The 26,569-nt window shown below is 35.4% G+C and overlaps 1 long non-coding RNA gene and 1 pseudogene across 5 annotated transcripts; one reads left to right on the forward strand and one right to left on the reverse strand.

The window, feature by feature from the left end:
* Nucleotides 1–137: 137 nt before the first annotated feature.
* Nucleotides 138–2,061, reverse strand: LOC120087839 (annotated as a pseudogene).
* LOC120087840 lies at nt 327–22,371 on the forward strand. Of its 5 annotated transcripts, XR_005484706.1 has the most exons (5): nt 327–468; nt 559–736; nt 2,456–2,547; nt 15,444–15,755; nt 22,248–22,371. It is a non-coding gene; the product is annotated as an uncharacterized LOC120087840 (long non-coding RNA). The 5 variants fall into 5 exon arrangements; XR_005484705.1 differs by lacking the exons at nt 15,444–15,755; nt 22,248–22,371 and adding an exon at nt 2,068–2,348 and having other exon boundaries at nt 2,456–2,699; XR_005484708.1 differs by lacking the exons at nt 15,444–15,755; nt 22,248–22,371 and adding an exon at nt 2,068–2,159 and having other exon boundaries at nt 2,456–2,699.
* The last annotated feature ends 4,198 nt before the right edge of the window (nt 22,372–26,569 follow it).

The following is a 26,569-nucleotide window of genomic DNA, read 5'->3' on the forward strand; positions in this document are numbered from 1 at the left end:
TTGGGGGCAATTTAGGAAAAACAAATAAATAAAATATCATTTGCAATATTTGTAAAATTTGAAATCTAGAAGACACGGGTGCAAAAAAAAAAAAAAAAAAAGAAAACCCAACAATAATTAATAACATTAACATTATTGTGTCCAACCACAAGGAGAACGAAAGTAAAATATAGTTTTATTTATTCTTCAGTATCGGGAAGACGGAAAATGGTGACTTTGAACAAAACGGCGGCGTTTTTTATCATCAATTCAAACACACAAATATCCCCTTCCTTCAACTCATTATCTTCAGCGAATCTCTTCCAACCGCCTTTCAACTCCGTTCGCCGCCGTGTGAACGCCCACCGGACACCGCACCACACTCTCCAACTCCTCCCGTCTCCCACCTCCAGCTTCACATCTACCGATTCCTTTATGTATCTCTCTCCAAATCCCCTCGGCAAGCTCTGCATCAGATGATTCATCAAAGTATTCTGAAATCACTCTTTGAATTGAACATCATTCGAGATTTTTGTATTTTTTTTCGTTCTTACCAGATAATTCCCTGTTTGAATGTAGGATGGCCTCATCGTCACCATGAATGAAGGATTGCTCCTCCTGCATTTGAACGATCTCGCTCTCCTCAGAACTGCCATTTGATTCTCCGTCAAAGCTTGCGGCGTCTTCCGTGGATTCATCGGTCTCATCGATTCCGGATTCACTCGGCCCTTGTCTCCCTCTTCATACGCTAAAATCGGTAAGTGAGTATTATATTCATCGAATTTTAGTACTGATTCCTGAATTTCAAATTAAATTCTACAGAAGTTAAGTGGGAAAACCTGATTCTCCGTAACTATTCTGTTTCCATGAGTAATTGGTTTCCGGATCTTCTTCATCTTCATCTTCATCGCTAGTGAATCCTCGATGCTTCGTTTTCATCTTCACATTCTTCCTCATCATCTTCTTCATCTCTCGTAACGAACAATACGCCACTATTTCTTTGTCTTTCTCTCTTCTTCTCTTCTTCAAAACCGCCTCATTCAGTATTTGAACAGATTCCTCTTCGTCTTCGTTTTCGCTCTTCGGAATTAGAACCAGTGGCCGGCGGATTGGATAATTGATTTCGGTAGCGGTTGTATCGAAAATGAGGACATTGAAGCAGCAAATTGTTTTCAACTGGAACACAAGTAAATGGCCAGGTTGGACAGAATAAAACTGCACGAATTCCGGCCAGCCTTTCAGGAAATAGAATTTTGCGTCCAATTTCATGAGTTGGACCTTCCAGTTTGCGCCGCCGGGAAGGCGGAAAGTTGCCTTGTTGTATAACAGAGAATTGCCATTGTTCTTGACGAACTTGATTGGAAGCTCCTACAAAGAAAAGAGGTTAATTAAAGAAAGAAATGAAGAAATTAGAGAATGTGATTTGTTCGTTTGTTACTTACAAGCTTTCTTTGGGTGAGAGTTTGGTGGAGAATGATCTTGAAGAAATGGGGATTTGGGGAACTGAAGAAAGCCATTAAGGAGAGAGTTTTGTTTTTTGTTTTAGATATTTTGAGTTCTTTCTCTGCTCTAAGTTCGAATAATGGATGGAACTGTTGGTTTAAGTAAAAGTTAAACAAAGTCATGAAGAATTGTTCTAAAGATCACGAAGAGAATGAAAATGTGTAGAAGACTCATGAGAGAAGTATGTGGTTCATCCAAACTACATGAAAATGGAACTCCAACATCTCTAAAAACAAAAGAAAGATAATAATTTCCCTACCTAACCACTAAACTTGTCATCTAGAATGTATTTGTAAATACCATAGTCGCGGATTTTAAGATGTCACACACTAAAATAATTAACATATTCATCCATCGTTACATTTCTTTCCATTTTTTTCTGGATTTTTTGTTTATTCAAGATCAATTCTTGTTTGGTTTCATGAATCATTGGAGTGAGGATCCGATACCCTGTAAAAGAAGATATTTCATGAGTTTGATAATTTTGGTGGGAGAGTGAATGATAATTTTTGTGTTGAGTTTGAGATTAGTTTTGATTCTTCAATTTTTTGAGAATTTGATATGATTTGTTTTGGATGTTGATAGATACAACATCAATACTTCACCAGGCAATAATGGGTTACATTAAATTTCTACATGAACAACTTTAAGTCTTGTGCAGCTCAATATCAGGTGGTGTAAGCACTTTCTGACTAAAAAGAACAAACTTTTATTATTGACACTATAATTTTGAGCTGTATATGGATGTGATTGGGAAGCTGAAGCATCCCAATATTGTGAGATTGGAAGCTTTTTACTATGCTAAAGAGGAAAAGCTTCTGGTTTATGATTATCTTCCTAATGGGAGTTACATTCTCTTCACCATGGTTGGTTCTGTGATGAAGCTTTTTGGTAGCTTACAGTATGTTTGATGAAATGCGCCCCAATGAAGCATTTGGTTGATTTTTCTTTGATTTTTGTTTGTCTGAATTAGGTCATCGAGGCCCAGGGAGGGATGCTTTGAGAAAAAGAGGAGGAAAACTGGATGATGGGGGGATTTTGAACTTTGATGATGTGTACAGAGAAGTATGCCATTAAGCATTTTTTAGTGTTTAGTTGTTAATGTTTATATCTGTTAGTGTTAAGTTTTATTTCTTTGATGGATCTTGCGAGTCGGTGAGTCGGTGATTTTGAAGTTTGTGAAAAGATAGTATAAGTATAGGGAGATATGACTGACATATACAGATTTAAGAAAAACGTGTTTTTTTAAAAACTCATTTTTATTTAAACGTTTTTTATCAAAATTATTTAAAATACATTTCAAAAGTTATTTTGAATAGTTGTCAAACACTTCAATTTTTATTATTTATACCCAACTTTTAGATTAAAGCCATAGTAAAAACAAATTCGAACACTATTAAAGACAAAGTAAATAAATAAATAAAACTCATTCATAATCGCATACATTTAGTAAATACATCATGATCAATTCAAAACTTCAATAAATGTAAATCAAATATCAAATCCAAATCATTAGCCAGGGTAGTAAATATTTCTTTGACGTCCCTCCAAGATACAACAACCCAACTGAAAATGTTGTGTAGCTTTGTCATACCTCCTCTCATATTTACCTTTTTCACCTAGATGAAGGCATGAAGACAACAAACATTACCCTTTTGTGATTCTTATCGTCCACCTTGACCTGTTTTGCTCAACCTCAATATAACCCTTAGTGATGAATTAACTTAAACTCTTATCTTATTACAAACAAATTTAAAATTTATACAAATTATGATTACAAACTTCCAGCTTAAGTACATACAACTGAACTCCCAAAATTCTTAGAAACCTAGGACAAGGAATTAATCCTATCGTGTGGCAGATCTCGACTTCGCATGGCAACCAGAACTCCTTCACTACCTAGGGGAGGAGGGGGGACAAAACATTTGGAAAACATGAACTGAAAAGCCCTGTGAATGACATGTTATGAAATAACCTTTTTGTTTCAAATCATGTTTGAAAACTTATAACAAAGCATGTTTTAACCTTGATTAAGAAACTCTTTTTGAATGCATGAAATAGAGAAATATATTTTAAGGCATGTTTACACCTTTTCAATAAAGCATCGTATGAACTTAACTAAACGGATAATAATGCATGATAAAACAATCATTAAACCTGTACCCGAACATCCTTGGGGTGGACCAACTCAACACACCTAGGCACTGAGGTAGGACCAACTTAACACACTCAGTCACTGAGGTGGAACCAATTCAATGCATAGTAACTGTCGTACGTGATGCAAAGCTCAAGCATCTTGTCTTGGGTACTAGATCTAATGATTTGAAAACCTCTTTCTCAAACCATAACTTTCTAGAACAATGCATGAATAATCAAAACAAGAGTTTATAATTAAATCCATAACTCAACGCACGATGATAAAATCACATTTATCAATACAAACTTTGAAATAACTTATAAATATAATTTTAACTCACCAAATACTTTAAACATAGTTAAAATAGAATTTTCTTTTAGGAAGGGTCACTCACAGTCAACCGACAAGGATTTCTCTTTCTCCAAGCCTTCCCAGCTTCCTAGTTTCTTCTTGGATCCCCGGTTTTCCCCAAGCTCCTACTCGTCCTGAATTTATCCAAGTTTGGCTTAAAATCCAAAATTAAGGCTAAAAAAGTAACCTTAGAATACCTTCTTGGTCCTAAATTTTGCTTACCAACTCCAACGGATGCAAAACTAGGCTTTTGTTAACCTAAGACAGCAGTGGACATAGAGATGAGCTTTTCCAAACTGTTGGGTGCATAGTTTGTCCAATTAGGTGCATCCTCCTTCAGTTAGACGCATAGTGGGTTTTTCTTAGCTCATACTCAATTTTTTGAACGCATCTCAGACTCCAGTTGGGCACATAGCATGTCGACGACGGTCGACCTTTTTTCACCTCAACAACCTTGGTTCTTCCTCTGTACCTCCCTCTTGAATTTTTTTGAGAGCTTAAAAAATTATGAGGTTAAATGAATCCCTTTTATGGTATTTATAGATTCCTCACATCACCTCTTTGTTTAACAACTCCTCCTTCAAATTGTGTCTAAGTGTCAGCTCCTAAAGCACCTTAGAGTTGGCCACCTCCCATGCATGCACCAACTCATACTTCTAGGTGTAAACTCATAAGGTTTCCTCACCTCTAAGTCGGTCACCTTCTCCTATACTTAGCCAATTTTTCTTTTCCTTTCTCCATCTTCTACTTCGAACTCCTACTTACGTGGCTTCACTTTACTAACACATCCAACTTGTAGGGATAGAAGCCCTAACGCAACAGAAGAACCAAGAATCAACTCGTAATTAATTTTAGAATTCAAAATACCAGTACACTGGCAAAACATACAAAATATGAATAGAGAACTAAAATTCTCAACCTGCTGTATAATTCTCAACTTGTTGTATAATTCAGGTTAAAAATTCTCTTCTGGTGATTTAATCTTACAGAGAAGAGAATTTCATCACTTACTCTCGTTGACGACTCAGATGAAACCACCAATTCTCCTTGGAATGAAAATGACGAACCCTTTTGTATTGTGTAGTAACAAAAAAAAAATTAAATAAATAAACATCTTCGTTTGGGATATTGGGTTTTATGTCCTAAAACTTGTGGTTTTTTAACACAATAAACTTATTCTCTAAATTAATAAAGTTGTTATTGAAGTGTAGATTCAATAAAGTTGTTATTGATTATATGAATTGTCACACCCCCTCCCAGATTACCCTTTTAATCTAAATGAGGATATGACCGTGGTAGTTACTAGCCCTGCTGCTAGCACTTACCACCTTAGCCCTCTAATCTAAATGCCAACCTGATAAACAATAATAATGTATGCATATGGTATGCCTCCTTAAGATTCTACAAAATATTATTTAAACACATGCATATAGCCATGATATGACATCTAATGGGAGAAACATTCACAGATGGGCCTAAACATCTCTAACAAGGTCCTAGTCCCTCTCAAAACATGTGTACATAAATAGGTCATCAACCTAAGTCTTCTTAATAAGCCGAGTCTTTAGGTGGCAAGCAGCAGCAGGATCAATCCGGAGGAATCTGACCGCTACTTGAGAAGGGAAAATATAGAAATTCCGTGAGCTTAAAGCTCAATGAGTGACTATAAAATCGTATAACATTATGTATTACATTACTGTAAACATGTAAATATATTAATAAGTGTTTCAAGCAATTGTCTCAAAATGTAACTTTTAACCGTTCTTAGATATCATCAAACATCATTATTCCCTAGTTGAGAATGAGCCTAAATGCTCGAGCTCCCAACGTTTATTACTGACCAAGAAGCCCATACTTCGGTCTCTCATTCAGATCTGCCTATGTGCACGTGGCCATACTAAGTATTGTCATACCTTAGGTACTTTCGCTCAGATACCTTCTCAAACCTGTCCTTCAGTATTGAGCTACTAAGATACCTTCTCAAATGTCCTTCGGTACCGAGGTATTTTGTATCATCAAGTTAAGTTCTGTTGCCTACCATCTACACAAGAACTCATTCTCTCATAGCCTTCCTCTAGGAAGTATATTTTAATATTAGAACTTAACTATTGTAATGACTACATGACATACCTTGGCCTGTGCTACACATATACAAGTCGAGGAACATGCGTTAAGTTATTCTCCATCTATTTGTTGCTTGAGAAAGTATAAATTCATCACTAATGTCAGTGTAACTTACTTGATTTTATATGCATAAGTACTGGAGACATTAATTCACTTAGTCACTCACCGCTTGTCAAACTCTTAATGGTTTATACGCCTCTCCTAGCTCTTCTTGGCCTGAATGGACATAATTCCTGGTTAAACTACTTAGAATTATTAGTAAAATACGTCAATTAATTCATTTATTAAAGGAAATTTCATCAACAAAGACAACTTTACTAGCAAGATCCCCATGAGAGAGGTCAGCGAGATTATCTAGAGCGATACCAATGAGATCCTCTAGAGCGATACCAACGAGATCAAGCTTTTTCTGGCAAACTTTCATCCTAGCGATACTCACCTTACCAGTGATACTCAACCTAATTCCTAGTGAGATTCCCTTTTAGAGCGAGATCAGCGAGATTTCCTCTATAAACGAGATCTTCATCCCCATATCTCGCTATAACTCCCATAGTGAACTGGTTATTTGTTCATCCCAAGCAGCTGTCTACTTATGCACCGATTCCCTGTTATAATTTTAAAAATTCATAACTCAAAATCCATAGCTCTTTTCAAGAAACTTCCTTTTACAAACTTGTTTAGAATTGAGTGTCTTACCTTAAAATTTCAGCTAAAAATTCCTTGTAATTTGGCCTGGAATTTCCATTCTTCACCTCGGGCCCTGATTAACCCAAGATTCTGCCTCCTCTATACTTTCTTCACCTCTTGTTCTTCTCCTTGTGCAATCTTCCTCCGGCAAGACAACCTCGAAAACTAGATTCTCTCAGTTTTCAAATGGCACCGATTTCACTAAATTTGCTCATGTAAATTGCCGAAACCATGCTTTTAAAGTTCTTCTTCCAAAAACTTCTCACCGCCTCCAGAGTTCAAGGGTTAACTGCCACGTCACCTCTCATTTAATATGTTTTTCCTTCCCTTCCATCATAACTCCTATAAAAAAACATGAATTGCTACTTAGTAAATATATAATATAATATTCCTTTGGCTAAACATGTTTATCTAGGAAACCTAGAGTTCGGGGTTTACAATCATCCCCTCCTTAAAAGAAATTTCGTCCCCAAAATTTACCTGTTATGTCTTTTGAAGTGTTGAGGATATCTCTTCCTCATTTTCTCTTCAGGTTCCCAGGTAGCTTCCTCGATTCCATGATTACGTCATAGCACCTTCACCAAAGGAATCGTCTTATTTCTGAGTACCTGGTATTTCCTGTCCAAAATCTCGATGTCCTCTTCCTCGTAAGATAAATCTTCTTTGAGATGTATCAGTTATGTTGCTAGTATGTGCATAGGATCAGACATATATTTCCTTAGCATCGACACATGAAATACGTCGTGAATACGAGCTAGCTCTATCGATAACTGCAACCTATAAGTTGCTGGACCAAACTGTTCCATAATTTCATATGGTCCGATGTATCGTGGACTTAACTTCCCTTTTCTCCTAAACCGAAGAATTCCTTTCCATGGGGATAGCCGAAGAAATACCCATTCTCTGACTTCAAATTCTAGTTCTCTTCTTCGTTTATCGGCGTAGCTCTTCTGTCTATTGCGAGCTGCCTTAAGATTATCCCTGATAAGTTTCACATTCTCTGTTGTTTGTTGAACCAATTCTGGACCCAATAATTGTCGTTCTCTGACTTCGTTCCAACATACTAGAGTCCTGCAAAGTCGGCCGTACAATGCTTCATAGGGAGCCATTCTAATACTAGAATGGTAGCTATTGTTGTATGCAAATTCAATCAACGATAAGTGTGTATCCCAACTTTCTTTGAATTGTAATACACAAGCTCTTAACATATCTTCCAGTGTCTGTATAGTTCTTTCTGACTGTCCATCTGTTTGTGGATGAAAAGTCGTACTGAAATGCAATTTAGTGCCCATAGCCTTTTGTAAACTAGGCCAAAATTTTGAAGTGAACCTCGAGTCCCGGTCTGACACTATCGACACTGGAGCTCTATACTGACTAATTATCCTATCCACATAAATCTTAGCTAGACGATCTAGTGTAAAAGTAACTTTTACTAGTATAAACTTGGCCGTCTTGGTTAGTCTATCGACTATTACCCAAATCTCATCATATCCTGAGGGTGTCTTAGGCAATCCAAATAGAAAGTCCATTGTCACATGCTCCTACTTCTACTCAGGTACTGAAAGTGGATTGAGTAATCCTACTTGTCTTTGTCTCTCAGGTTTTACTTGTTGACAGACTATACATCGGTCCACATATTTTGCTATGTCTCTCTTCATCCCAGGCCACTAGTACGACTTTTTCAAAGTTCTATACATCTTGGTGCTACCTGGATGCATGGCATAAGCGGAACTATGTGCTTCCTCTAGAATGGCTTGTTTAAGCTGTAGCTTGTTAGGCACACACATTCTCCCTTCCTTTTCTAGTACACTGTCTATTCCCAGTTGAAAGTCAACCTTGATGCCCTTACTTACATCATCAGCAATCTTCTAAAGATCAGGGTCTTCCAACTGTTCCTGCTTAAGGTTTTCTACTAAGGTCGGTCTTATCTGAAAAGTAGCTATCATTCCTCCTGACGATCCACTAATAAGGCGGTTCTGGAATTCTTGAACTCCTGCAATAACATTCCTCTTATTGACCCGATAATGGCCTTGGCTCCCGAGGATTTCCTACTTAATGCATCTGCTACAACATTAACCTTACCAGGGTGGTACTCGATGGAACAGTCATAATCTTTAATCAATTCAATCCATCTTCGTTGTCTTATATTCAATTCTTTTTTTTATCAAAGATATATTTTAAGCTTTTGTGATCTGTAAATATTCTGCTGCACTTTCCAAACAGGTAATGTCTCTACAACTTCAGAGCCAAAACAACTATTGCCAACTCCAGATCATGTGTAGGATAGATGCTCTCGTGTTTCTTAGGTTGACGAGAGGCATATGCAACCACCTTTCCATCCTACATCAACACACATCCCAATCCTTGTCGAGATGCGTCACAATAAATCTCAAATTCCTTACCTGGAATAGGCAAGGTAAGCACTGGTGCTAATACTAATCTCTGTTTCAACTCATGAAAACTATGCTCACACTCCGACGACCATTCAAACCTCATGTCTTTCTTGGTCAGGTTTGTCAACCGAAGAGCTATCTTAGAGAAACCCTCCACAAATCTCCGATAATAACCTGCCAAACCCAGGAAACTGTGTATCTCTGAAACAGTCATGGGTCATTCCCAACTAACTATTGCTTCCGTCTTCTGGGCATCTACACTAATGCCATCTGCTGAAACAACATGCCCAAGAAATACCACCTGATCTAACCAAAAATCATATTTACTGAATTTAGCATATAACTGCCTATCTCACAGCGTCTTCAATACTATCCTCAGTTGGGTTATATGATCCTCCCTACTACCAGAATACACCAGTATATCATCAATGAATACTATCACGAACTGGTCCAAGTAGGGATGAAATATCCTATTCATAAGATCCATGAATACCGTAGGGGCATTTGTTAATCTAAATGGCATTACTAAAAATTCATAATGTCATATCTTGTTCTAAATGTGGTTTTAGGAATGTCAGCTTCCCTCACTTTCAGTTGATGATAACCCGATCTCAGGTCTATCTTTGAAAACATCGTGGCTCCTCTTAGCTGATCAAACAAATCATCAATGCGTGGTAACAGATATTTGTTCTTAATCATTACCTTATTCAGCTGCCTATAGTCGATACACAATCTAAGTGTGCCGTCTTTTTTCCTCACAAACAATACCGAAGCTCCCAAGGCGATACACTAGGTTGAATGTATCCCTTGTCAATTAACTCTTGCAGTTGAACCTTTAATTCTTTCAACTCAGTCGTCGCCATTCTATACAGTGCCTGCGATATAGGAGTTATTCTGGGAACTAAGTCAATAGTAAACTCTACCTCTCTGTCGGGTGGTAATCCCGATATTCTTTAGAGAATATATCCCAAAACTCATTTACCATTGGGACATCTTCTGGATTCAGCTTTTTCCCTTGAGCAACCACTACATGAGCCAGATAGGCTTCACATCCCTTGCTCAACAGTTACCGAGCTTTCACTGTTGATATTAGATTCCTCGTGGCTAATCTTTTGATTCCTGTCAGCATTGCATCCTGACAATTTGATTTTCTAAGTACTACCTCTTTCTTGTAACAGTCTACTGAAGCACGATACTTACTTAGAAAATCCATTCCTAGGGTAGCATCAAACTCCAACAGTTCTAAAGGAAGTAAATCAGCATAGAAATTCTGACCATTGATCAGTACCTCACAATGATTATAACATCTATCTACCATTATCACATCTCCCAAAGGGATAGAGATAAATAACTCTTCAAGCATAGGTTCAACCAACCTATCTATACTAGATGCATACATACTAGATATAAATGAATGTGTGGCACCAGGAACAAATCGAACATAATCAGACTGTCCATAAAATATAACATTACCGGTCACAACATCGGGAGACTCCACTGCCTCCTGATGTGTTACGGCGTACACTCGCCCCTGTTGCTGGGGTCAACCTACGACATTCTTCTGCTTGGCACCACTTGACCCTTTGCCTCGATTTCCAGCACTCTTTGGTTGGTTAACTATCTGGGAGGTTGGTTGTTGTGCTGTCGGGACGTCCCTATTCACTTGGGGACAGTCCCTCTTGAAATGCCCTGTTTGTCCACATTGAAAACATACCCCTCTGCCACTATAGCATGCCCCAAAATGCCTCTTATCACAACTAGGGTACGTCGGTCTCTTGTCTGTGCTGGCTACTAACTCACCAGCTCGTGGCATCTCTGATCGACTAGCTGCACTGGCCAAGGGTCTCGTTTTTCTTTTCTTGGATCCCTGCCAACTGGTTCCCCTGAATTGGCTTCCACTAGTCTGAGTTGCAACTGGAGGTNATACCAGATTCCCCGTGGCTAATCTTTTGATTCCTGTTAGCATTGCATCCTAGCCATTTAATTTTCTAAGTACTACCTCCTTCTTGTAACAGTCTACTGAGGCTTACAAAATCCATTCCTAGGATAGCATCAAACTCCAACAGTTCTAAGGGAAGTAAATCAGCATAGAAGTTCTGGCCATTGATACAAACCTCACAATGATTATAACATCTATCTACCATTATCACATCTCCCAAAGGGATAGAGATAAATAAAACATAAGAAGACTGTTCACATAATATAACATTACCGATCAAAACATCTAGAGACTCCACTACCTCTTGATGTGTCACGGCGTACACTCGCCCCTGCTGCTTGGGGTCGACCTACGGCTTTCTTCTGCTTGGCACCACTTGATTCTTCTTCTCGATTTCCAGCACTCTTTGGTTGGTTAACTGTCTGGGAGGTTGGCTATTGTGCTGTCGGGACGTCCCTGTTCACCTGGGGACAGTACCTCTTGAAATGCCCTGTTTGTCTACATTGAAAACATACCCCTCTGCCACTATAGCATGCCCCAAAATGCCTCTTGCCACAACTAGGGCATGTCGGTCTCTTGTCTATGCTGGCTACCGACTCACTAGCTCGTGGCATCTCTAATCGGCTAACTGCACTGGCCGAGGGTCTCGTTTTTCTTTTCTTGGATCCCTGCCAACTGGTTCCCCTGAATTGGCTTCCACTAGTCTGAGTTGCAACTGGAGGTTGGGATCCCCTGTCTCTAGGCCCTACTACTGCCTCATTACCTCTTGGCAACTGCTCATCATCTGCCAAACTTCGCTCGACTCGTGTTGCTATTTCTACTAATTGGTTAAAATCTAGCCAATTAACCTAGACGTCACCGAAGTTCTAATTTCTTTCCTTAAACCCTGTTCAAACTTCCTACATCGATCTCTTTCCTCAACAATAATCGGTAGGGCGTATTGTGATAACTCTGTAAATTTCTACTCGTACTCTGCCACCGACATAATTCCCTGCGTTAGTTTGAGAAACTCATCCCTTTTCGCTTCTCGGAACGAGCTGGGGTAGTACTTGTCTTCAAAGGCCTTCCTGAACTCAGGCCATAACATCGCATCTGTACTGGCTCGTCTGGCGGATATCACTTTCCACCATTTCTCTGCTCCTTTCTGTAATAGGAAGGTGGCTAGCCCTACTTTCCTGTCCTCTGGACAACTCATAACATTGAAACATTTTTCAACTACATCTAGCCATAACTCAGCTTCAGTTGGGTCTGTTGTACCTTCAAATGTCATAGCCCCTAGGGCTTTAAACCTCTCAATACCATATTTTTTCTCTGGGTCGGCTCGTACGGAGCCCACACTGGCTGCTAATCTCTGCACTATCCTCTCAAAAATTACATATTCTAGCTAAGAATCTGCCCTTGCCTGGGGAGTACTAGACTCTCCCTCATACATCGTTTCCTGACCCACTGGATCATTCATCTTCTTTTTCCCACCCGGTAGGTTCTCTCTAACCTCTGGGCCCTTATTGGTAGGGTCAGTATTCCTGCCACCTGTTTGCTTACTCGGTCTGCCACGTTACCTCAGCATTTCCCCTAATACAATGTACACATGTTAGGGACTCGCACTTAGGGACTTAGACTTGTGCATGAACTTCCCCTCTCATTCCCAAAACCTTATGCTTTGATACCAACTTGTCATACCCCCTCCCAGATTACTCTTTTAATCTAAAAGAAGATATCACCGCTGTAGTTACTAGCCCTGCTGCCAGCACCTACCACCTTAGCCCTCTAATCTAAATGCCAACCTGATAAACAATAATAATGTATGCATATGGTATGCCTCCTTAAGATTCTACAAAATATTATATAAACACATACATACAGCCATGATATGACATTTAAGGGGAGAAACATTCACAGGTGGGCCCAAACATCTCTAACAAAGCCCTAGTCCCTCTCAAAACATGTGTACATAAATAGGTCATCAACCTAAGTCTTCTTAATAAAGCCGAGTCTTATGGTGCAAGAGCAGCAGGGATCATCCCGAAGGAATCTGACCGCTACCTGAGAAGGGAAAACACAAAAATTCTGTGAGCTTAAAGCCCAATGAGTGACTATAAAATCGTATAATATTATGCATTACATTACTGTAAACGTGTAAATATATTAATAAGTGTTTCAAGCAATTGTCTCTAAATGTAGCTTTTAACCATTCTTAGATATCATCAAACATCATTATTCCTTAGTTGAGAATGAGCCCAAATGCTCGAGCTCCCAATGTTTATTACCGACCAAGAGACCCATACTTCGGCCTCTCATTCAGAACTACCTATGTGCACGTGGCCATACTAAGTACCGTCATACCTTAGGTACTTCTGCTCAGATACCTTCTCAAACTTGTCCTTCAGTATCGAGCTACTAAGATACCTTCTCAAATGTCCTTCGGTACCGGGGTGTTTTGTATCATCAAGTTAAGTTCTGTTGCCTACCATCTACACAAGAACTCATTCTCTCATAGTCTTCCTCTAGGAAGCATATTTTAACATTAGAACTTAACTGTTGTAATGACTACATGACATACCTTGGCCTGTGTTACACATATACAAGCCGGGGAATATGCGTTAAGTTATTTTCCATCTATTTGTTGCTTGAGAAAGTATAAATTCATCACTAATGTCACTGTAACTTGATTTTATATGCATAAGTACTTGAGACATTAGTTCACTTAGTCACTCACCGCTCGTTAAGCTCTTAATGGTTTATACGCCTCTCCTAGCTCTTCTTGGCCTGAAATGACATAATTCCCGGTTAAACTACTTAGAATTCTTAGTAAAATACCTCAACTAATTCACTTATTAAAGGAACTTTCATCAACAAAGACAGCTTTACTGGCAAGATCCCCATGAGCGAGATCAGCGAGATCCTCTAGAGCGATACCAGTGAGATTAAGCTTTTTCTGGCAAACTTTCATCCTAGCGATACTCACCTTACTAGCGATACTCAGCCCAATTCCTTGCGAGATTCCCTTCTAGAGCAAGATCGGCGAGATTCTTTAGGGCGAGATCAGCGAGATTTCCTCTATAAGCGAGTTCCTCATCCCTATATCTCGCTATAACTCCCACGGTAAACTGGTTGTTTGTTCATCCCAAGCACTGTCTGCTTATGCACTGATTCCCTATTATAACTTTAAAAATTCATAACTCAAAATTCAGAGCTCTTTTTAAGAAACGTTCTTCTACAAACTTGTTTAGATTGAGTTAACTTTCTTACTTTAAAATTTCAGCTAAATGTTTTTTGTAATTTTGCCTGGAACTTCCAATCTTCACCTCGGGCCCTGATTAGCCCAAGATTCTGTCTCTTCTGTACTTTCTTCACTTCTTGTTCTTTTCCTTGGAGGTAATAGCTGGGGACATAGGGTATAAGAAGGAATTTACTCCTACTCGCTTTCAAGGATAGTAGAAAGATTTTCCCTTAAGTGCTGATTCCGGGTCTTGAACAAGGGGTCCCACCCTTTCGATGGCTCAAGAGGGAGTCAGTTTAATGATCGGATCACAAACCAATTATTCATTAGAGGATCGATGGGACTTAAGGAATAAGAGGTAATCTTGGGGGTAAAATAGTCATTTGACTCAGGCGTTATTACGAACAACCTATGAAGGGTTAACTTAGTAATCATGGTTATATCAAGTGGACACAATATATGTACAGTAAGGGGAGTGTAACTATTGGGCTTTAGTGAAACCCGGTAGTTAACGAATGAGGGTTAATTCAGTATAAAGAGTTTAGCCAATTAATCTCGGATCATTGGAGTCTATGATTTGTAGGTCCATTAGGTCCCCCAACTAGCTCACAAATGAAATAAGCCTTAGAATAATGTGATGAGTTAATTTGAAACGTTCAAATTCAAATTAAAGGAATTTGTAATTATATGCGATATTATTACATGTTTAATTATCGAATTAAATGAAATTGGAGAATCAATTAATATTTAAATGTGACTTAAATATTAATTTCATGAATAATGATTTATGGTGGTGGAATTGGTGTTAAATTAATTTAATATTTGATATTAAATTAATAGAATTAATTCAATTGTTTAATTAATTATTAATGATTAATTTTTATTAGAAAAATTAATTATTGAATTAATTTTAGTAAAATTAATAAAATTTTAGTTTTAATTTAGAATTAAAATTGAAAAACAGTTTTATTTTGAAAATTAGTTGTAAATTAAAAAAAGAAAAGAAAAAGAAATTGAAAAATGGAAAAATCCCAAATGTGGGATTTTTCCACTTTTAATATTCAAGCACCTTATTCATTTCTCACTATATTTCCACATAATATTCTCAAGGTGGAGCCGGCCAATATTAATGCAATAAGATTGCATGCTCTGACTGGATAAAAACATTCAGAATTGGAGTGGGAAAATCGTGCAAACACTTTATTTTTTGTTGAAGAAGTCTGGAGGTTGAAGACTGAAGAAGAGTCTTCAACAGTAAGAACCAGTGACCTTTCTCCTTAATTCCCTAAATTCCACCTTATTTTGAGTTCCACAACTCAATCTAAGGCTCCTAAAGGATACTAAGGAAGCTCTAGTGGTGGTTCACGACCAGAAGAAGGGAGAATTGCAGTTGAATTTTGAGTTTGAAGTAGATCTTCAAAGGTATGTATGAAACCCTTTTAATATCTCATGAGCATGCTTAATTTAAAGCCAAAATTGATGAATTATAATGCTTTGTAATCCTGTTGTCTTCCACTGTACGTTTAAAGAAACTATTATGGGAACCTTCCTATTTTTTGAAAAAATGAGGCTATTGGTTTGTGGGAACCAATCTCAAATATTTGGAATTCAAAATCACAAGAACAATGTGATGTTTTTGAGAGAATTCTAGAGCCGTTATTTCTCAAATAAACCTTTATTTTTTTTAAAATATATATCTCTTTTTTTTCCACCTCTACAAGTATACTAGGCGTGAGAGGTTATTGGAGAGAGAGTGGTAAATGTGGTCAGTGCTCCACGTTTCTGATAACTCCCACGTATGGGAGTTATTTTTAATTATATTATTATTGAATTTAACAAAATAAATCAAATAAATAGTAATTAATTAATTTAATTAATAATTTCATTTAAATCATGTTTAAATGAATATCTCTCATATAACCTATAGTTTTAATTCAATTAATTAAATTAAATTAAATTAATTAATTACCAAATTAAATATCACATATTTAATTTAATCTATATTTAAATAATATTCAATTGTACTTCTGTCACAACCTATAGTTTTAATGTGCATCTAATACGCATTAAATTTTAACTTATAGTTTTAATATAAAACAATTCATATTAAATTAATATTTGAACTTCTTCAAATATTTAATTCTTGTATAAATTGATTTTGAATCATATCCAAAATTAGATTATATTATAAAGTTTAATTAAAAAAATAAACTTTATATTATAATGTATCACCATACCTTATACTATTTCCCTAAGTGAATTTGAACATTTCGAATTCAATTATGACATAATTACCTCAATACCCTTTAAGAGCTAAGAAATGTACCTAATGTACCAAGATCAGAATCTTCAATGATATGAGATTAATTGGCTAAACTCATTGACCACATTAATCAATATTCGTTAACTGTGGGTACATTCCACTAAATACCCACAACTACACTCTTCTCACTGCAAATATATTTTTGTGCCACAGATATAGACCAATAACAACAAGTTAGTCCTTCACGAGTATTCACAACATTAACTGGGTCAAATTATTGTTTTACCTCTGGATCACCTTTACATCCTTAAGTACCAACACTCCTCTAATGAACAACCTATTTATTGTCCAACCATTAAACAGAATCCCCTCTCGGGCTAGTGAGAGAGTAGGACCCTTTGTTCAAGTTTCGAGGATACCACTTAAGGGAAACACTCATTTACTTACCCTAAAATTAGAAAGGAGTGGAAATCCATCTTATGTTATTATATTCCTAGCTCCCACTCGATCTTGTCTCCAAAATGGAAGGCTTATTGAGTGGGCGAATTGGCAACTCTCACCCATACAAATCAAAGGACAATCCCTCGTGAACAAAAGGTCATAATGTACTCAGGATTAAGACTAAGTTGCCTAAGTCATCCTTTTGAAATAGAAACTTAATTAGTCAACGGAGTTACATTTAGTGGTTACTATTTCGCGATCCAGTCTTATGCAAACTCATTGCATAGGATACCTTCACTCGCATGTCACCTACACGAATGATTGGATCATTGTGTTTCTATTAAATATAAAGTGGGGCGTATCCATAGTGTCACCATGATAAGGTACCCCGCCTTATCCCTATACTGTAGACCCTTCAAGCTGTATCTTGAATATTGATCCCTGTATGTTTCCACATACTATTCAAGACTCATAACACAACCTAAGAAGTTAGTTTATTGGATTTAGGGTTATTAAGATAAAGCTAATACAACACAATCAATAACTCTTATTGAAATAACATCGATAACTCTTTATTGATGACAATCAATTATATACATTTAGTATCAATGAGTTTAGGGCATAAAACCCAGTTTAATCCTCTTATTCTTTCTCAGTTGAATGCATATGCTTGTTTTGAAGAAGTGGAACGTATGATAATGTTTGTATCTTTAAAGGACTCAGTCTTCAAGTGTGGTCAGCGAGTTAGAAAGTCTTCTGATTATTGGGAGAATTCTCTATAAGCCCTCTAGAGTGTAAAATCTTTTACTCCCACAAATGAAGAGAATTTCTCTATTTATAGAGCTCTCAATTGCTTTTGTGGGCTTCGACTTGGTTTGTCCATGGACCTGGCCCTTGGGCCCAATTAATTAGATTTGGGTCTTTTGACATTTAGGTCCAATTAAGCATATTCTTGGGTCTAATTTAACTTTAGCCCAAACTTTAATGTTTAATTAGACCAAGATAATTAATTTGATCTAATGGTCAAGACAAAAACATAAGACATCAGATTACCAATTTATGACTTCAATTTCAACTTGGTACACATGTTAATTTTTAATTAGCCCCAAATTCAAGTGACAATTTGTGATTGGTCCAAAATTTCTCATTCAACAAATGCCTCCTTTTCAAGATTCATGCACATGCATGGGTGAATGAATCTTGAAAAAGATAAAGTTGGAATCAAAATACAAGTTACTTGCTCTTAATTTTGACTATATTTGATGTGTCCATTTAATCAAACCATGAATTTGGTACTTAGACTTGACTTGAATTTTATATCCTACACACTAGTATATATACTTTTTATAATTACGTCAACTTATCAAAACATGAATTTAAGTCAAAGTTTTGATTCCCTTTCTTAACATAAACTTCAATTTCAATTTTAGTAGAAAATTTGTGCTATATAAGTTGAATTTGGAGTGAAATTGAACTCCTCTCCAAGATACTTGCCTAAATTTGGAGTAGAATTCAAATCGTACCGAAGCTTAAATTCTTGAATATGGCAAAACTTTAGTTTGAAATTAATTTGGGATTTTATCCACGATTTTATCAAATTAGATAAAAGTCTAAATTTGGATAATTTGAATTTTGCAATAAAATTTGGACTATGAATTTGAGGTCTTATAACAATTCAATTTGTTTTGATGATAAAACTTCAAAGTTGGAGAGTTTGAATTTGCAATTAGATGTGGAATGTCGTCAAATTTTAATTTAAAATAAATTTCAAACGTATTTGGATGGTAAAAACCTACCATTTAGATTTGGGATAAAATTTTGATATATGTCCAAATCGGAATGAAGTTTGGATAAAAAGATATAATGAATTTAAATCTAATAAGATTTCACTGATTTGAAAAGATTTCTATTGAAATCTAAATCAAATAGGATATTTGTAGTAGGTGTTTTTTTTTAATTATAAATAAATAATATATATCATTTTTTAAAACTAATCCCATATATAGAATATTTGGGAGATCTGGTTGAAAATTTTATTTTATTCCTAAAATAACCTCCTCCCGTTCGTCTTCTTCATGCCCGCGTTTCCTTTTTTTTTCCCTCCCTGGCGTATTCTTGATTCTAGATTTTGAGGTAGTCCGCATTTGTTTTATTTTTCCGTCTCTGTCGTTTTCTTCATACTTGATTTTGAGGTAATCTTTATTGTTCTCCCACCTGATTCTCTTTTCCTTTCCTTTAAGCTCATGCACCAATTTTAGGTACGTCTTCTTCATTCTTTCCCGCGCAATTCTGAGAAGAACCACTAATAAGTTTTCTGCTTGCAATTTGATATATTTTTTACGATTTGCTATTTCTAGTCACAATTTGGTATTTTCTCATCATCTCAGTTTTCTAATATAAATTCATTTCATCTTTTGTTTGTGCAAGTCTTTCTCCCAAGTCTAGGTCACAATTCTTCCTCGGTATTTGGATTTGGTTTCACCTGGGTTTTTAAAATTTGTACTGTTTTAGGTTTCATTGATGTTTAATTGAAATATTTTGATGTTATTAGTCGATTTGACTATTTTTACAAGCTTCATGAGTTAATTTTTGTTTTGGTTTATATTTAGGTTTTTTTTTTTTCCAATCAATCATGAACTTCCTATCACTGACACTAGTCTACTAATATGGGTCTACTACTAATAGATACATGTCATAGTCTATTAATGATATTAATCTATCACTGATAGATATTGTTTTATATTTATTATACTAGTTTATCAATGTTATAAGTTTAATTTGTGTTTCTTGTAGTGATATGAAAATATGATTAAGCTTGTAGTAGTGGTGTTTTATAGTGGATAGTGGGATGATAAACATAATTACTTAAATTTCAGGACTAAAGGCGTATTGGTCGATGAGATTATCTGTTTTGAGAATTTATGAGTTTGATATTAAAGGAAATTCAATTGGATGCATCTATTTCTTCAATACAATTATCAATCTTATTGGATTTTGGTATCAATGGCATTCAAACTATGATTGACATTCATGGCGATACCGATGTTGCTTGGTTTTTTAATTTAGTTAAAGAACAAAGTACAAGATATCCATTAGTTGTTCATGCCACTGATATGCTTTTAGAAGGGGTTTCCAATAGTGGATTTAATAATTTTCTATGTGTTGTGTCTTCTTCTTCTCCAACTAATGATGATTTCAACATTCTAATGGATGTTCATATTGTTGAGGTAGATGTCCTAAATCTCGTAGGGTCCTGTAGTTTGTAATTGTATTGTACAAATATTTTATTTATTTAATAAAATATGAGATATTTTATTTGACATTTAGTAGCATTGAACTCAGAAACCAATAAACTAATCTCCAAGGTTATCATCTGTTGCTTAAACATGTATGTAGAGACATACAGGTGGATCATGTTGAAGTGGTAACCTAAATGGTCTGTAGTAGATGGATAAGGTTGATCTAATCCTGATCATTCATGTGGAGACACGTGAGATGTGGTATTCTACACAAAAGAATTTGTATAAGACCGGACCACGAAATGACTAGTCTCCTTATATAACGTCGTTCATAATTGAGACTTACATTTCACTAGAATGACCATAGGTGACATGACCTCAATCTTGGGTGATTTGTGAACTATTGCCTATGAAGGCGGTCCTTTGATTTGTATGAGTGAAAATGGTCAAATTGCCGACTCAATAAGCCTACTTTGTCTGATTGGGGAGTACACAAAATGGAATAAACTCATTCTCCAATGTTAGGGTAAGTAGATAAGAACTAATTCTGGGTCTTGAACAATGTTGCTCTCTCTTGGCCCGAAAGTGGTTTGGTCATAGTTGGACTATGACTTATTGTTAATTAGAGGGATCAATGGTACTTAAGAAGTTAGGTGTAACTATAGGGGCAAAACGGTAATTTTGACCTAACTGTACTTACGAGCAATTTGTAGCGGGTCATCGCACTATTGATTGGTTTTATCCATGGACACAGAAATATATCTGTAGTGTGAAAAGTGCAGTTGTCAGTCTTTAGTAGAGTGTCCGACAGTTAATGGATGTTGAATACTTTAATTAAAGGAGTTTAATTAATTATTCAAGTACCACTAGAGCTTCACTTTATAGGCCTATGAGGTCCCCTCTGTAGCTCAAGGATTTAATGAAAATGAATTTTAGATTAATTTGAATTGTTCAATTTAAATGAGAGATCAATTATATGTGATATAATTAATTTAATTTAATTATATAATTAATATAATTTATTTTATACATTATAATATAAAGTTTATTTGAGAGAAAATAAATATTTGAATGTGGTTCAAATATTAATTACGTGAATTGGATTCATATAATTAATTTTAATATAAATGTGATTTATATTAAATTCCATGCATTAATGAGAAAATGAAAACTATAGGTTATATTATACTTATACAATATTAAACTATAGGTTATATGATATATTTGATATAACATATAGTTTAATATATGATAAGGTGGTTATCACATACACAAGCGTACATAATATCAGTTTTAAACTAATATTAAAACTTAGTTTTGTAGTAGTGTATGATTTCAATGTGAATGCATTTGTTGAACTTGTGTGCACATGAATTATTATAGAGCATTACTAACTAGATTTTCAAATTCTTTTCATATTTTAGGTGCTCTAGTGTATCCTTATTATTTCCTTTTGCTTTGGTACCATTCTGAAATTCAACCTTTTTCTTGACATGTTTTTAAGAAGCTGTAGTATTTTTAATTTGATTCTTACCAAGAGATCAAGGATCGTGGTTTTTGGGGTTTTTTCCCCACATTATCTATGTGTATTTAGATTCTTCTATCTCTATTTGGCCTTTTTAGACTATCTGCTTCTCCTTGAGACCCAGTTTCTACATTATGTTTTAATTATTTTCTAGGTCTTTGATATCATCAGTTCATAAATTCAAGATTCAAACTAGAGCTATCCTACTGTCTTGCTGTAATATAAAAAATAATGTGTACAATGTACTTGCCCATATTATTTTCTATATTTGTTCATATTTTTAATGTATTTTCCTTTAATATTTTTAATATAATATTTTATGTTTTAAGATTATTTGGGAGCCTTACAAAGTTGTCATAGACACTTTACCCAATTTCTATACAAATAGTCAATACATGAACATGAGCACAACCATAGAGAATATAATGAATATTTATATTATGAAGTGTCTGTAGAGGTACAAGAGCCACCAGAGCAACATCAAGAGAACCAAAGCAACATCAAGAAGAACCAAAGCAACCTAGAGTTCAAAGTCGACGACGAGAATCAACTTGAAATTGATGTCGTCCGCCTTGTGGAGTACATTGATTTTTTTTATTATTATTTTTAAATAAATGAGAAACATTAAATTGTTGTATTGATATGAACATTTTAGTTTACATTTTTATTATTTTTGAGTTATGAATAATAGTTGTAATATGGAAGAAAAAGATTGAGAATTTGTTCTTTTCTCTAATGTCTCTTAGAGTTAAGAGTTAAAGATATAAATTTTAAATATTATTAAGAAATATGAGGGTAAAATTTTTCTTTTTATTAAGAAATAGAACGGTAAATTTGCATAGAGTACCTTGTTTAGGGAAGGTAAATGAATAGTATTAAAAAACAAAAAAAAAGGAGGAAAAGGGGGTTGAGTTCTAAACACTCGACAAGTTAAGGTTGAGTTTTCAACACTCAACATATATCAATTAAAAAAAATTGTGCCAGTCAAATCTAAAAAACTACCATATTTTTCTAATTATTTTCAAAACTACAATATTTCACTTATTATTTTTAAAAGTTACAATATTCCTCCAATTTTACCTCCTTCTTACCTTGTAAATATTGTTATAAAAAAGTATCACTTGATACAACTTTCTATCTCTAAACATTATTCTCAATCTTCAAAATTTTCGCTCTCTCTCATCCATTAAAATTTTAACTTGAATTAAAAGGGTATTTTTTTAAAAAAGAAAAAAAAAAAAGAAAAAAAATTATCTTCCCACTTTATAAGTCTTAAAATACCCTTTATCTCGACCTCGATGAATATGAACGTAGTTCAAATGATATAGTGTTTGTCCTATCGACCTCGTCAATCTTCAAAATTTTCGCTTTCTTTCTCATCCATTAATATTTTAACTTTGATTAAAGGGTATTTTTTTCAAAAAAAAAAAAAAAGAAAAAAAAAATATCTTCCCACTTCATACGTCTCAAAATGTCCTTTATCTTAATCAATATTAGTATAACTCAATTGACATAGTGTTTGTCCTATCAACCTTGAGATTAGAGATTCGATTCCCTCTCGTACACTTTAATTATAATACTTTTGCAATATATATGTATATATCCTTCATCTCTCTTCACTAAACCCTATGTGTACCTTTCTTTCCTTAAATTCCCAATATTTAAAATTCCAACTTATAATTTTGATCTTCAAAATCTTCTCTTTGTACTTTTCATAACAAAGTTTTCCTATTTCCTATTCTTATTATTCTTTCTTCTCTCTTTCTTCTTCCTCTTCTTAAATTTTCCCTTTTCTCTCCAAGCCAATGATCTCTATTTCCTTTTTCTTTTCCATTAATCTTCTTAACACTATTTAAGTATTTATAATTCAGTTCTAAGTCTTTTCTTTCTTTCTCCTCTGTAACCACGTCAATCCCTCTTCAAATGTCACCCTTGCCATAACCCAAATTACATTCTTTTTTTTCATAAAACCAACCTCAACTTGGCTCTTATTTGATTTTTGAAACATCAAATGTGACAAATACACAAGCAATATGAAAAGATATCCCATTAAAAAAAAAAAACTATTTAATTTTTCTTTAAAATTTATTGCTTAGTTTTTTTTAATGGTTTTTTTTTACAACAAATTAATAAATTAGGGTCAATTATATCCAAAGCCATCTGCCACCTTGGTGTGGGATTGACATATCTTGTTCATCCTAAATAAGGAAAATAGGCTTTTGAACATTTCTGAAACAAAAAAGTTCCCTCCACCAAACCCCACCAATCCTTTCTTTATTTTCACAAAATAATTATAAAAAAAATATTTTTTTTTGAAAAATGTGTTAAATCATATTTTTAAAGATTTGATTTTTCCTCAAAAACCACTTTATTCATTCCTTTTCTCCCCATAAATGAAAAAGATGTTAGAAAAAAACGTGGAGGACAAATATGAAAAATGAGAGATATATTTTCCATTCAACTAAGCATGCCTTTATATAGGCTTACAAACATAACCATAGGAATTCCTGGTTTAAAGCTATAAATGTCATCAAATGCTTATAACTCACATAACTTCTACAACTCAAAAATCACTATTGGTTACAAAAAACTAAAAGTCACAAAACCCAAAAGTCACACTAAATACTACAAATAAAGTTTAATAATGACAAACTTTTCAACACCCCCCTTAAACTTGATTTGTTACACCAAGTAAACTCCTCATTTTGATAAAAGTCTCCAACTTGAAGGGGCTTTGTGAAAATGTCCGCCGCTTGGTCTTGTGACTTGATATATTTCAGTTCAACTTCTTTCTTCGTAATGCAATCCCGAATGTAGTGAAATCGGGTATCAATGTGCTTGCTCCTCCCATGAAATACCGGATTTTTTGCTAAGGCAATGGCTGATTTGTTGTCAATAAAAATCTTCATTGGACCTTCCATTTGAAACTTCAACTCCTTCACTAAGTTTCTTAGCTAAATTGCATGACATACACATGAAGTTGCTACGACGTACTCTGCCTCGCATGTTGATAATGTGACTATGGGTTGCTTTTTTGACATCCATGTGAACATCGTTTCACCAACAAAAAACACAAACCCCGTAGTGCTTTTTCGATCATCCAAATCACTACTCCAATCACTATCACAATAACCAACAATATCAAAATTGCTAGAAGAGACATAGGAAAAACCATACACAATCGTCCCTTTGATGTAGCGAAGTATCCTTTTTGCCATTTTGCAATGTGTTGCTGTCGGTTCCTCCATAAATCGACTAATAATTCCAACCGAATAAAGAATATCTGGTCTTGTACATGTCAAGTATCTTAAACTTCCAACCAAGCTTTTGAAATATGTAGAATTTACCTTCTCTCCTCCATTTTGCTTGGTGATTTTGACTCCACATTCCGTCGATGCTCCAACTGGATTAGCATCATTCATATTGAACTTTTTGAGCACTTCTTTAGCATAGCCCTCTTGGGATAAAAATTCCATCTTCACCTTGTTTGACCTCGATCCCAAGATAGTAACTCATGAGACCAATGTCCGTCATTTAAAACTCCTTTGTCATCTCTCTTTTGAACTCATCAAACATGCTAGGATTATTTCTGGTAAATACTAAATCATCAATATATAAACAAATGATTAGTATGCTTTCCCCTTGCATTTTGATGTAGAGGGCATGCTCATAAGGATACTTCATATACTTCTTCTCTTGAAAGTACTTGTCAATCTTTGAATTCCATGCTCTTGGTGTTTGCTTTAAACCATAAAGTGTCTTCTTCAATTGAAGCACTTTATCTTCTTCACCCTTGACTTCATAACCCAATGGTTGTTCCACATAGACCTCTTCCTCAAGAATTCCGTTCGAGAATGCCGATTTGACATCCATTTGATGTATCTTCCAATGATTATCGGCTGCCAAAGTAATAATCAAACAAATAGTTTCAAGGCGAACAACAGGGGCAAATACCTCATCATAGTCGATGCCATGTCGTTGACTATACCCTTTCACCACTAGTCTCGCCTTGTGCCTCTCAATATCGTCATTGACTTTTCTCTTTGTATTATATACCCACTTCACTCCGATCGGTTGTGCCCTTTTGAAAGTTTGGTCAACTCCCATGTGTCATTTTTCTCTATCACTCGAATTTCTTCATCCATTGCATCCTTCCATTTCTTGCTTGCAATGACTTCTTGGAAAATAATAGGCTCTCAATCACCAAAAAGACAATAGAGAATTATGTCATTTTGATTTTCATTTACCTCATTAAGTTCCCGTATACTTCAAGTTCCTCTTGGGCCAATTTTGTTCTCCAAATCGCTGGATAAACCTTCAGATGATGATCGATCAGTCGAATGAGGTGGCACTGGAATGGGCAAACCTTCACCCATTTCATCCCTGGTTAGCTCATTTTTCATCCGTCTTCTTCAAAATATGGAAGGAAATCATACTCCTCCTCTTGTTTATTTCAATCCCAAGAGGCTTCTCATAAAAACAAACATCAACGACTAATCATTACCTTCCCATTCAAAGGATTGTAAAAACTTGCATCATAGCCGATGAAGATGTGTTTCTCGCTTCGATCATCGAGTTTTGTTCCTTTTTTATTCCGAAAACATGAGCATATGCAATACTCCCAAAACACCTTGAAGTGACCAATCCCGGCTTTCTTCTGTTCCATGCTTCTTGAGGCGTTTTGTCAAGCACACTTTTGGTTGGTGCTCGATTTATCAAATAAACCGCATAAGCTACGACCTCCGCCCAAAATTCCCTTGTCATCTTC

Source organism: Benincasa hispida, chromosome 10 (assembly GCF_009727055.1).
Source record: "Benincasa hispida cultivar B227 chromosome 10, ASM972705v1, whole genome shotgun sequence".
Taxonomy (NCBI): domain Eukaryota; kingdom Viridiplantae; phylum Streptophyta; class Magnoliopsida; order Cucurbitales; family Cucurbitaceae; genus Benincasa; species Benincasa hispida.